Genomic DNA, 13,036 nt, shown 5'->3' on the forward strand with positions numbered 1-13,036 from the left:
ATTTTCAATCTTTGGTTTTGTTGAGCACCTGCACATTCAAAGTATTCAATTACTTGAACAATTTAGCCCAGGTCTATTTGACCTTAGGCATTTCAACACAATAAACTTCGTTTAATGTCGGAAAATCTTTGTCATCTTTCACAAATATCTTATCAATTTTGACTTCAACTTTTTCATCAACTTTTGAAATCATTGGTTTCTTAACTGACCAAGTTTGACCTTTTGAAGCACCTCTTTTGTAAAAATGTGAGTCTTTTTAAACATTTTAATTTTGAACAACAACATTTGGTTTCCAAAACTGTTGAGGTTTTGTCATATCAACTGATGTTTTCCAACTTTGTGTTGTTCTGAATCTGGGTGTGTGAGAATTCCAGGTCTGTCTTGAATCGAATCTATTCGGGTTTGATTTCCAAGAAGCAAACTTATTTGTATTGTATCTCCAAGTTTGTTTCGAATCAAATCTGGTTGACCTTTGTTTCACATCCTCAGATTTTTGTTTCTCAACATTTTCAGACTTCTTTTTGTTAACATCAACAGGTTTCAGATTTGGACACTTGCGTGCAAGATGTCCAATTTGATCACATTTGAAACATGTTCTCTTGGATACATCTTTGACCTGTGGTTGTTGCTTTTTCTTTTGAGCTAAGAACTCGTCATTAGACTGTCGTCTAAAATTTTAGTTCTTTCTCTTCTTCTGAAGTTTTTCCATGAACAAAATTCATTTTTTCCTGATAACCTGGCATTTCATTTTTCTTCCCATTTTGTTTCTTCTTATAACCCAACCCAGCCTTCATGTTTTTCTTCTTGAAACCAGGTTTGTTATAAAAAGTTTTGTGACCTTTACCAGCAAACTTTGAAATTTCAGATTTTTCAATCTCAACCATTTTGAAAACTTTGTCAATCTTTTCTGAAATCACATTCTGAATCAGGAATACAACATCTAAGAATAATTTGTCCGATCCAATCATGGTATAAACCAATCCTTTTGAATCATCATTCAAACTTTTCTCGGATTTTGTGTTTTTAAGATATCCATCATGAAAATTACCTTCATTTTCATCTTGTGATTCAGAATTACCTGTTTCAACCGACTCTTCTTTCAACACACTTTCAACGACCTTACCTACTGTGACAACTCGTACTTTAGACCTATCTTGTAACGCTACGTGCTTATGTGAAATATATTATTTAAGGATGTGTTTGTTATGTGCATTGTGTAATATGTGTATGTATGTATGTTAATCATGTCCAAACCACACAAATCGCACAATCCTCTCTCGATCGCACAAACCTCCTTGGGCCGTGTGGTTTGTACGCGGACCCATAGGCCAACAAGTTGGGCTCGGCCCACTCCTCTTAAATGTGTAAACACTCATGTACCTTCAATTGTTACAATCACCTCACACACACAAAGAAACCCTACTCTCTTTCTCTCCTCTCTAAACTCGACGGCAGCCACAACTCCCTTTCTCGAAGCTTGTGATTCGGATCGCTCTCATCTTATCCTAATCGGTTATTGCCTTATGATTAGTGTGTTATGAACATGTTATGACTTCACGATTTGATTAAATGATTTAGTATTGTATGTATGATGAACATGATGTTTAAGCATAAGAGATGTTAATCGGCCACCATGTTATATATTCAGATTGTTGTATGATTGGATGTTGCTAATTAATGATATATAGTGTTCTTGATAATCGGTTTACATGTTTAGTATGTATGGATCGAGATAGGTTGATGATCGTATGATAAAAATGATGTTGATGATTTAGATCGGATGTACGACAAATCGGCTGTTGTGTGATGTTGTTTGGATATTGTTCACATATTCGATGATAGGGATCAAGAACACGAATCTAGGATTTACATATTTAAATGTTTTGAGTTTTGTTCATGATTGAATCAAACTAGGGTTCATACGAATTCATGATGTAATGGCCTGTTTGATCGATATTAGATTAATCATATGTTTGGATATTGTGTTAATTGATTGATATGAAAATAAGGAAACTGGTAGTGATTGTTGTAACCGAATTTGCTTGATTTTTGGAATGATTGAACGAATCGCACAAAGAGCCCAATCGCATAAGCCAGTCGGTCGCACAAGACCTCTTGATCGTACAAGAGGTCCGTTCGCACAAGCTGGTCCGATCACACAAGCCATCCGGTCGCACAAGATGTCTTGACCGCACAAGAGATCCTCAGTCGCACAAGAACTGTGGGATCGCACAAGGTTATCGGATTAGTTAACTGTTGGGCCGGTGGACATGTTGGGTTGGGCTGGTCAGATCGCACAACCCACATAAATCACACAAGTTGATCCGTTATACTGTTTGGGCCGTACAAGCCCAATGTCAATCGCACAAAGCCCGATTCACATCGCACAAGTCCCCTAAACGATTTCTAAATGGGCTGAACATACTGTTGAACTACTTAGCTGATCCAGGCCGGATTTGTTTGTACTGTTTACCTATATGTTGGGCCGGGTAGTGTTTGGGCTTAGACTTTTGTATCGCACAAGGTGGTTGGGCCCGCACAAGTTAGATGGCCCAATCCTCCGAAACGCACAAGCTGAATATGTTATGCTTTGACTGATTTCGTGTGGCTATGATATATACGTGGTTGCTAATATATTGTACGTGTTTGCTATGGTTTATACGTGTATTACTTTAAGTCAAAACCTGACTTGTATGGTAACCCTGTTAGGACGTGGTTGACCACCCTTAGTTCAAGAACCCTCTTCTTTAGTGTATCTGCCGAGCAATCCAAGGTGAGTTCACACAGCCAAGGCATGGGATTCCTGGGTTGGGAATTGGGTTGGAATGTTTGATATGGAATGATTACTCGAACTTACGCAATCACTAGACTATAGACCATCGTCCTCAGGATAGTCAGGACACTTACGTAAAACCTACGTAAATTAGTATCTACCATTGTCTCCCGGGTCGGGAGGACACTTACGTAAATCCTGCGTAATCTAACACCCACTACTGTCTTCCGGGTCGGAAGGACACTTACGTAAATCCTACGTAAACCCCACGCGTACCACTGTCCTCGGGGAAGGGCACTCACGTAAATCCTGCGTGACCTTGTACGTATTCCTGTTCTCGGTTTAAGAAGAACACATGGTTGTAAATAGTCTAGTAAGTACCATAATGGGAAGCCCCCATTATAAAGGATAAATGTGAGAACCCCTCACCAGTAGTATATACTTGTAAGGGAAGCCCCCACTAGATGAACTTACGCAATACTGTTATGAACTTACTTTCTGTGAACTCGCTCAACTAGTTGTTGATTATCTGCTGCATGCCTTGCAGGACCTTAGGTATCATATGGAGCTTGCACAAGGAGGAGCGGGTCATTGTGGACAAGGATTCGTGAATGCTTACTAAACACTTATGTTTGGGTTTTACTTTAATGCTTCCGCTACACTTAATTATGTTGGTTTGATAAACACCTTTCGTATTGATGGATAATTATTACTATTTATTACATGTTCAATATGATTGGTGGCTTGATCCTGGTCATGTCACGCCTCCAAGCGGTGGTACTCCGCGTGTGGGATTTTGGGGGTGTGACAGATTGGTATCAGAGCCATTGGTTATAGAGAACTTGGTTTTAATATGGGAAAACGTTTTTATTAAAACCAGACTATAACCAGAACAGTGCTCTCAACGATCCACAACGACGCTTCGCTGCACGTGCAAGACTCGACATCCTAGGTAATAAGGTTTATGATTATTACCTGCATGCTAGAACTATATAGAACTTTGCTCGCATTACGTTTAGATACACATGACTTTATTACATGAGAATACCTACGTGCCTACGCTTTTCTGTCATCGCCCTACTCGCGAACCAATCTCACTTACGTTACTTTTACTATGAAGATCATGTCTGGACGAATTAACATGACTCAAGCCCAGCTAGAGGCTCTCGTTCAAGCTCAAGTTGTTGCGGCACTTGCAGCTGCTCAAGCAGGTAGTATATCCTGTAGTCATAACTTACACTAGCATCATTAGATCCTACACTCCTAAACTAGCCCTTGTGTTTAAACTTTGCCCTATTCGTACACAATAGGTCAACCAGCGCAGCAGCAAGTTTGCACCTTTAAGAACTTCATGGACTGTCGTCCAAGTACTTTCAGCGGCACAGAGGGGGCAGTTGGACTCCTCCACTGGTTTGAAAAGCTCGAGTCTGTGTTCGAGATGTGTGAATGCCCTGAGGCTCGCAGGGTGAAATACGCCACTGGCACGCTAGAAGGAATAGCACTAACTTGGTGGAACGCCCAAGTTCAGATCTTAGGGTTGGCAGCTGCTAACGCCACACCCTGGAACGATTTCAAGGAACTTATCAAGCGTGAGTACTGCACAAGGGATGATATCCACAAGTTGGAGAATGAGTTTTATCACTTGAAGATGACGGGGTCAGAGATAGAAGCTTACATGAAGCGATCGAACGAACTGGCTATTCTGTGTCCTACCATGGTAGACCCTCCGATCAAACGCATCGAGTTGTACCTCAAGGGTCTAGCCTCAGAAATTCAGAGCCATGTTACATCGGCTAACCTCGACAACATCCAAGACATCCAGCGTCTTGCTCATCGCCTCACAGATCAGGCGGTGGAACAAAACAAGTTGCCCAAACGCATCAGTGCTACCACTTCAGCCGCTACTCCCACTACACTCAGTGACAACAAAAGAAAGTGGGATGGGGATTCTAGCAAAGGTTCAGCAACAGTTCAATCTCAAGCTCAGAAGCAAAAGACTGACTACTACCAGAGTCCTAGTCAGCAATCCTCTGGTGGTCACAGACAGAGAAGGTATCAAGGGTTTCACCCCAAGTGTCACAACTGCAACAGACACCACAGCGGCCAGTGCAACAAGGGTCGTTGTCAAAGATGTCTCAAGATGGGTCACGAGGCCAAAGACTGTAGGAGCCCACGGCCTGCAAATCAGAACCAGTAACCGCAACAACCAGCTCCACAGAACCCACAGCAGCAGCAGCCACAGCGTGGAAACCGGGGATGTTTCCAGTGTGGGGCTGAAGGACATTTCAAACGCGACTGTCCTCAACTGAACCAGAACCAGAATCGCAACAACAATAACCAGGGCAACGGGAACAACAACAACGGGGGAAACAACAACAACAATGGCAACGAGGCAAGGGGTCGAGCTTTCGTGTTAGGACGAGGAGATGCAATGAATGATCCCAATGTGGTTATGGGTAAGTTTCTCCTTGACGATATTTATGTTACTGTTTTATTTGATTCGGGTGCGGATACAAGTTATATTTCTGTGAAGGCTAGTAAATTGTTAAAACGTACATCAACACCCCTAAACACCAAACACGTCGTAGAACTAGCTAATGGTAAGAGTTTAGAAGCCACGCAGATAGTCAGGGGTTGTAGTATTGTCTTAGCCGGTCATGTTTTCTCCATCGACCTTATTCCCATAGCCTTGGGAAGCTTCGACATCGTCATAGGGATGGATTGGTTATCCCAACATCAGGCAGAGATCTTATGCAGCGAAAAGATCATTCGTATTCCACGTTCTGGTCAAGAACCCCTCGAAGTTCAAGGTGACAAGAGTGGTGCTGTGGTTGGCATCATCTCTTTCTTGAAGGCTCAGAAGTGTCTGCGGAAGGGTCACACCGCAATCTTGGCACTCGTTTCGGATGCATCAGTAAAGGAAAAGAAACTGGAGGATATTCCAATTGTACGTGACTACCCTCAGGTGTTTCCTGAAGACTTACCTGGCTTACCGCCTCACTGTCAGGTCGAATTTCAAATCGAGCTCGCTCCAGGAGCAGCACCCATAGCTCGCGCACCATATCGTCTAGCTCCATCAGAATTGGAAGAATTGTCAAAGCAGCTACAAGAGCTCTTGGAAAAGGGCTTCATTCGTCCAAGCTCTTCGCCTTGGGGAGCTCCAGTAGTTTTCGTGAAAAAGAAGGACGGTACGTTCAGAATGTGCATCGACTACCGTGAACTCGACAAGGTGACGGTGAAGAACCGTTATCCTCTTCCACGCATAGACGACCTATTCGACCAGTTGCAAGGGTCGTGTTACTATTCGAAGATAGACTTGAGGTCTGGTTACCATCAGCTGAGAGTCCGAGAGGAGGACGTCTCCAAAACCGCTTTCAGAACTCGTTACAGTCACTACGAGTTTCTTGTCATGCCGTTCGGGTTAACGAACGCGCCTGCTGTATGTATGGATCTTATGAACAGGGTGTGCAAACCCTATCTTGACAAGTTCGTCATTGTTTTCATCGACGACATTCTGATCTACTCTAAGAGTCAGGAGGAACACGAGCAGCACCTACGCCTTATTTTGGAACTTCTTCGAAAGGAACAGTTGTACGCTAAGTTTTCGAAATGCGACTTCTGGCTTCGGGAAGTCCACTTCTTAGGCCACGTAGTGAACAAGGATGGGATCCATGTCGATCCATCCAAGGTAGATTCGATCAGAAACTGGCCTGCACCACGTACACCAACGGAAATACGCCAATTCTTGGGTTTGGCGGGTTACTACAGACGGTTTATCAAGGATTTCTCAAAGATTGCTCAGCCGCTTACGCTACTGACACAGAAGGGTGTCACCTATCGCTGGGGAGAGCCCCAGGAGACTGCTTTTCAGCACTTAAAGGATAGACTTTGCAGTGCACCTATCCTCTCATTGCCAGAGGGCACGGACGATTTTGTAGTATACTGTGATGCATCCATCCAGGGTCTTGGATGTGTATTGATGCAGCGCGACAAGGTTATTGCTTATGCTTCGCGCCAACTTAAGATTCATGAACGGAACTACACGACGCACGATTTAGAGCTGGGAGCTGTTGTGTTCGCGCTTAAGATATGGCGACACTACCTGTACGGTACCAGGTGCACGATTTACACCGATCACAGGAGTCTCGACCATATCCTTAAGCAGTAGGATTTGAACATGCGTCAACGAAGATGGGTTGAACTACTTAACGACTACAAATGCGCCATCAAGTACCATCCAGGCAAGGCCAATGTGGTGGCTGACGCCCTCAGTCGGAAAGACACTTTACCTCGGCGCGTGCGAGCGCTACAGCTTACGATTCAGTCTAGTCTTCCTAGACAGATACGAGATGCTCAGGCAGAAGCATTGAAACCAGAAAACGTCAGGGCTGAAGCCCTACGCGGCTCAAGGCAACAATTAGAACAGAAGGCAGACGGCGCCTACTATGTAACGGGGCGTATTTGGGTCCCACTTTACGGCGGTCTACGCGAACTTGTAATGGATGAAGCTCACAAGTCTCGCTACTCAGTACATCCAGGGTCGGACAAGATGTACCCGGACAAGATGTACCACGACATCAGAACTACTTATTGGTGGCCTAGCATGAAGGCCCACATCGCTACTTATGTCGGCAAGTGCTTGACCTGTGCGAGAGTCAAGGTTGAATACCAGAAACCAGCGGGCCTACTTCAGCAGCCCAAGATACCGCAATGGAAATGGGAAGAAATTTCCATGGATTTCGTTACAGGCCTACCTAGATCCCAGCGTGGGAATGATACCATATGGGTGATCGTGGATCGACTCACCAAGTCTGCACACTTCCTAGCTATAAAGGAAACAGACAAGTTCTCCACTCTCGCAGACATCTATCTCAAGGAAGTTGTTTCGAGGCACGGGGTGCCCACCTCCATCATTTCGGATCGGGATGCACGATTCACGTCAGAGCTATGGCAAGCGATGCACAAATCTTTCGGCTCACGATTAGACATGAGCACAGCATATCATCCTCAGACGGATGGGCACTCTGAGCGAACGATTCAAACTCTTGAAGACATGCTTCGGGCATGCGTTATTGATTTCGGTAACGGCTGGGAAAAGCATCTCCCTTTGGTGGAGTTCTCATATAATAACAGTTATCACACCAGCATACAAGCCGCTCCATTCGAGGCATTGTACGGGCGTAAATGCCGGTCACCTCTCTGTTGGGCAGAGGTGGGGGATAGTCAGATTACCGGTCCAGAGATTGTAGTGGACGCCACAGAAAAGATAGCACAGATACGACAACGCATGGCGGCAGCACGCGACCGTCAGAAAGTCTACGCGGACAAGCGTAGAAAGCCTTTGGAATTTCAGGTCGGGGACCGGGTTTTACTTAAAGTCTCACCCTGGAAGGGTGTAGTTCGTTTTGGCAAACGGGGCAAACTCAATCTGCGGTATGTCGGACCATTCGAAATCATTGAGAAGATAGGCAAGGTGGCCTACAAGCTAAACCTACCAGCTGAACTCGGGGCAGTTCACAATGTCTTTGACGTGTCAAATCTGAAGAAGTGCCTATCAGATGAGACCCTTATCATTCTTTTCAAAGAACTCACTATCGACGAGCGGTTGCAGTTCGTCGAGGAACCAGTTGAAATCACGGACCGGGATGTGAAGGTCCTCAAAAACAAGAGAATCCCTCTTGTTCGAGTACGTTGGAACTCCAAACGTGGCCCAGAGTACACCTGGGAACGTGAAGACAGGATGACAGAAAAGTACCCCCAGTTATTCGGGACCAATGCAACCACTACTGAGACTGAAGCTACTACTACGGAATTTCGGGACGAAATTCCAGATCAACGGGGGGAGGATGTGACACCCCAGGAAAATCAGTGAACGATTGAACTTACCTAGCTTCCTCAGTGAGTGCATACCAAATTTCGGGACGAAATTTCTTTTTAGTTGGGGATAATGTGACAACTCGTACTTTAGACCTATCTTGTAACGCTACGTGCTTATGTGAAATATATTATTTAAGGATGTGTTTGTTATGTGCATTGTGTAATATGTGTATGTATGTATGTTAATCGTGTCCAAACCACACAAATCGCACAATCCTCTCTCGATCGCACAAACCTCCTTGGGCCGTGTGGTTTGTACGAGGACCCATAGGCCAACAAGTTGGGCTCGGCCCACTCCTCTTAAATGTGTAAACACTCATGTACCTTCAATTGTTACAATCACCTCACACACACAAAGAAACCCTACTCTCTTTCTCTCCTCTCTAAACTCGACGGCAGCCACAACTCCCTTTCTCGAAGCTTGTGATTCGGATCGCTCTCATCTTATCCTAATCGGTTAGTGCCTTATGATTAGTGTGTTATGAACATGTTATGACTTCACGATTTGATTAAATGATTTAGTATTGTATGTATGATGAACATGATGTTTAAGCATAAGAGATGTTAATCGGCCACCATGTTATATATTCAGATTGTTGTATGATTGGATGTTGCTAATTAATGATATATAGTGTTCTTGATAATCGGTTTACATGTTTAGTATGTATGGATCGAGATAGGTTGATGATCGTATGATAAAAATGATGTTGATGATTTAGATCGGATGTATGACAAATCGGCTGTTGTGTGATGTTGTTTGGATATTGTTCACATATTCGATGATAGGGATCAAGAACACGAATCTAGGATTTACATGTTTAAATGTTTTGAGTTTTGTTCATGATTGAATCAAACTTGGGTTCATACGAATTCATGATGTAATGGCCTGTTTGATCGATATTAGATTAATCATATGTTTGGATATTGTGTTAATTGATTGATATGAAAATAAGGAAACTGGTAGTGATTGTTGTAACCGAATTTGCTTGATTTTTGGAATGATTGAACGAATCGCACAAAGAGCCCAATCGCATAAGCCAGTCGGTCGCACAAGACCTCTTGATCGTACAAGAGGTCCGTTCGCACAAGCTGGTCCGATCACACAAGCCATCCGGTCGCACAAGATGTCTTGACCGCACAAGAGATCCTCAGTCGCACAAGAACTGTGGGATCGCACAAGGTTATCGGATTAGTTAACTGTTGGGCCGGTGGACATGTTGGGTTGGGCTGGTCAGATCGCACAACCCACATAAATCACACAAGTTGATCCGTTATACTGTTTGGGCCGTACAAGCCCAATGTCAATCGCACAAAGCCCGATTCACATCGCACAAGTCCCCTAAACGATTTCTAAATGGGCTGAACATACTGTTGAGCTACTTAGCTGATCCAGGCCGGATTTGTTTGTACTGTTTACCTATATGTTGGGCCGGGTAGTGTTTGGGCTTAGACTTTTGTATCGCACAAGGTGGTTGGGCCCGCACAAGTTAGACGGCCCAACCCTCCGAAACGCACAAGCTGACTATGTTATGCTTTGACTGATTTCATGTGGCTATGATATATATGTGGTTGCTAATATATTGTACGTGTTTGCTATGGTTTATACGTGTATTACTTTAAGTCAAAACCTGACTTGTATGGTAACCCTGTTAGGACGTGGTTGACCACCCTTAGTTCAAGAACCCTCTTCTTTAGTGTATCTGCCGAGCAATCCAAGGTGAGTTCACACAGCCAAGGCATGGGATTCCCGGGTTGGGAATTGGGTTGGAATGTTTGATATGGAATGATTACTCGAACTTACGCAATCACTAGACTATAGACCATCGTCCTCAGGATAGTCAGGACACTTACGTAAAACCTACGTAAACTAGTATCTACCATTGTCTCCCGGGTCGGGAGGACACTTACGTAAATCCTGCGTAATCTAACACCCACTACTGTCTTCCGGGTCGGAAGGACACTTACGTAAATCCTACGTAAACCCCACGCGTACCACTGTCCTCGGGGAAGGGCACTCACGTAAATCCTGCGTGACCTTGTACGTATTCCTGTTCTCGGTTTAAGAAGAACACATGGTTGTAAATAGTCTAGTAAGTACCATAATGGGAAGCCCCCATTATAAAGGATAAATGTGAGAACCCCTCACCAGTAGTATATACTTGTATGGGAAGCCCCCACTAGATGAACTTACGCAATACTGTTATGAACTTACTTTCTGTGAACTCGCTCAACTAGTTGTTGATTATCTGCTGCATGCCTTGCAGGACCTTAGGTATCATATGGAGCTTGCACAAGGAGGAGCGGGTCGTTGTGGACAAGGATTCGTGAATGCTTACTAAACACTTATGTTTGGGTTTTACTTTAATGCTTCCGCTACACTTAATTATGTTGGTTTGATAAACACCTTTCGTATTGATGGATAATTATTACTATTTATTACATGTTCAATATGATTGGTGGCTTGATCCTGGTCATGTCACGCCTCCAAGCGGTGGTACTCCGCGTGTGGGATTTTGGGGGTGTGACACCTACCACCTCTGAATCATCAGATTTGGAATCGGTTACGTCAATGTTGTCTGGCAATTGATCTACCAGGTTGAAAGCTTTTTCGACCTTTTCATCATCATAAAAGACAAACTTTTCTGGTGGTGGAACTTGATGAAACTCTGAGCCAATACCCTTCTTGTTTTGCTCAGAATCTTTTCCATCCGGTTTTATGTTGAAAATACGTCAAGCACATATGATGACGCATGGTAACTTTTTAATTTGTTGTTACCCTGTTCTAAATCAGCAATATGACGTTTTAGCTTAGCAACATCTTCAATATATGAATTTACAACATCTTGTTTAATTTCATACATTCGTTTTAGTTCTTTTGATGTTTTAGAACAGTAATTCAATCTTGATTGAACAAATTTCATTTGACTCTTTACCTTTTCATATGACTCTTTTGTAATGTGATATGCCAATTTCATTGAATCATATTCTTTCTTCATTTCTTGACAAACATTTTCTTTTTGATCACATTCTTCTGTCTTTTTCAAAACATTTTCTTTCAAAATCTCATTTTCTTTTTCTAATTTTTTATATTTTTCTGATAGTGTTTCATTATTTTCTTTTAAAACTTTTTCGTTCTCTAACATTTCTTTGCATTTATTTTTGAAAACTTCTTCAACTTTTATGAATTCAAGATTTCTTGTTCTGAACTTTTCATCTTTTTCAGTACAAACACTGCATGATTCCATGCATTTTTTGCACTGTTCAATTGTTTTTAAGATTTTAGAATCAGAATTTACCTCAGTGATTGGCACTTTGGTGTTTTCTGCAACTTCTGTCTGATCAGCATCTTTCTGCTTTCCTTCAACACCAATCTCATCACCAGCAATCTCCAAAATCTCGTTCTTCACTTCAGCCAAACTTTCAATTTTCTTCTCATCTTCTTCAACTTACTGTTCTTTTGTAACAGCTTCTTTTACAACAACTCTTTCTTCTACCTTGTCTTCCTCATCTATCTTCACATTCTCCACTTTCACAGCTTCACCTTTCACAACCTCAACTTCAACAGCTTCAGCTTTCACTTCTTCAGCAGATTGAGGACTAGGCTATTGCTCCCGCAAAATCAGAAGTCCAGGTATAATACCCCAGATATCACCACGCACAAAGACCTAGTATGTCAGAAATAGAAAGCCCTTCAAACAAGATTTCAGGGGTTACCTATATATCCGAGAGATGTTCCCCACGAAATAAGTAAATCTTGATTTTTAGGTTTATATCTCGAATACAGTCTACTAAGCGTGTAAAAATCTACTGGCACATCATCAGTGAGACCGTTTATCACATTAAAACATTCCATTTCTTTAGCATACTGTGATTGTCTACTGATGTACTATCATTTCCTCTTTTTACACAAAAACTCTTTTTTGAATTTTATCATGTTTTTGGCTTTTTCAAATTTTCAAATGTTTTTGTATTTTCTAACAATATTACTCCCCCTAAAATGCAAAACCATTTAAAGAAAATTTGATAACCGATGTAGATAGCTTTGTCTCGCCATCCTTTTTCTACTTCTCATGTACTGATTTAAAAAAAAATATAACATACCCCCATGATTTACAACACACTAATATTTTACAGTTTGAAAACCATTTTTCAATCTTGTGAAATTAATCATGTTTGTTACGTCGTGAGGGTTTCGGCATATTCAAGTAACATATTTTTGATTTTTCAAGTTTTTGACAAAATGTAAACATATTTTTGGTTAAATTTTTTTTGGTTTTTAGGGTTTTTGAAATATTGTTTATTTATATACAGAAATCAAACAAACTCCCTGTTTTAACCAACACAGGGTTCAGCAGCCTCCTCTCCTCGTTTTGCCAGGCTGCTCCA

The sequence above is a fragment of the Helianthus annuus genome, chromosome 14 (genome assembly GCF_002127325.2).
Source record: "Helianthus annuus cultivar XRQ/B chromosome 14, HanXRQr2.0-SUNRISE, whole genome shotgun sequence".
Lineage (NCBI taxonomy): Eukaryota > Viridiplantae > Streptophyta > Magnoliopsida > Asterales > Asteraceae > Helianthus > Helianthus annuus.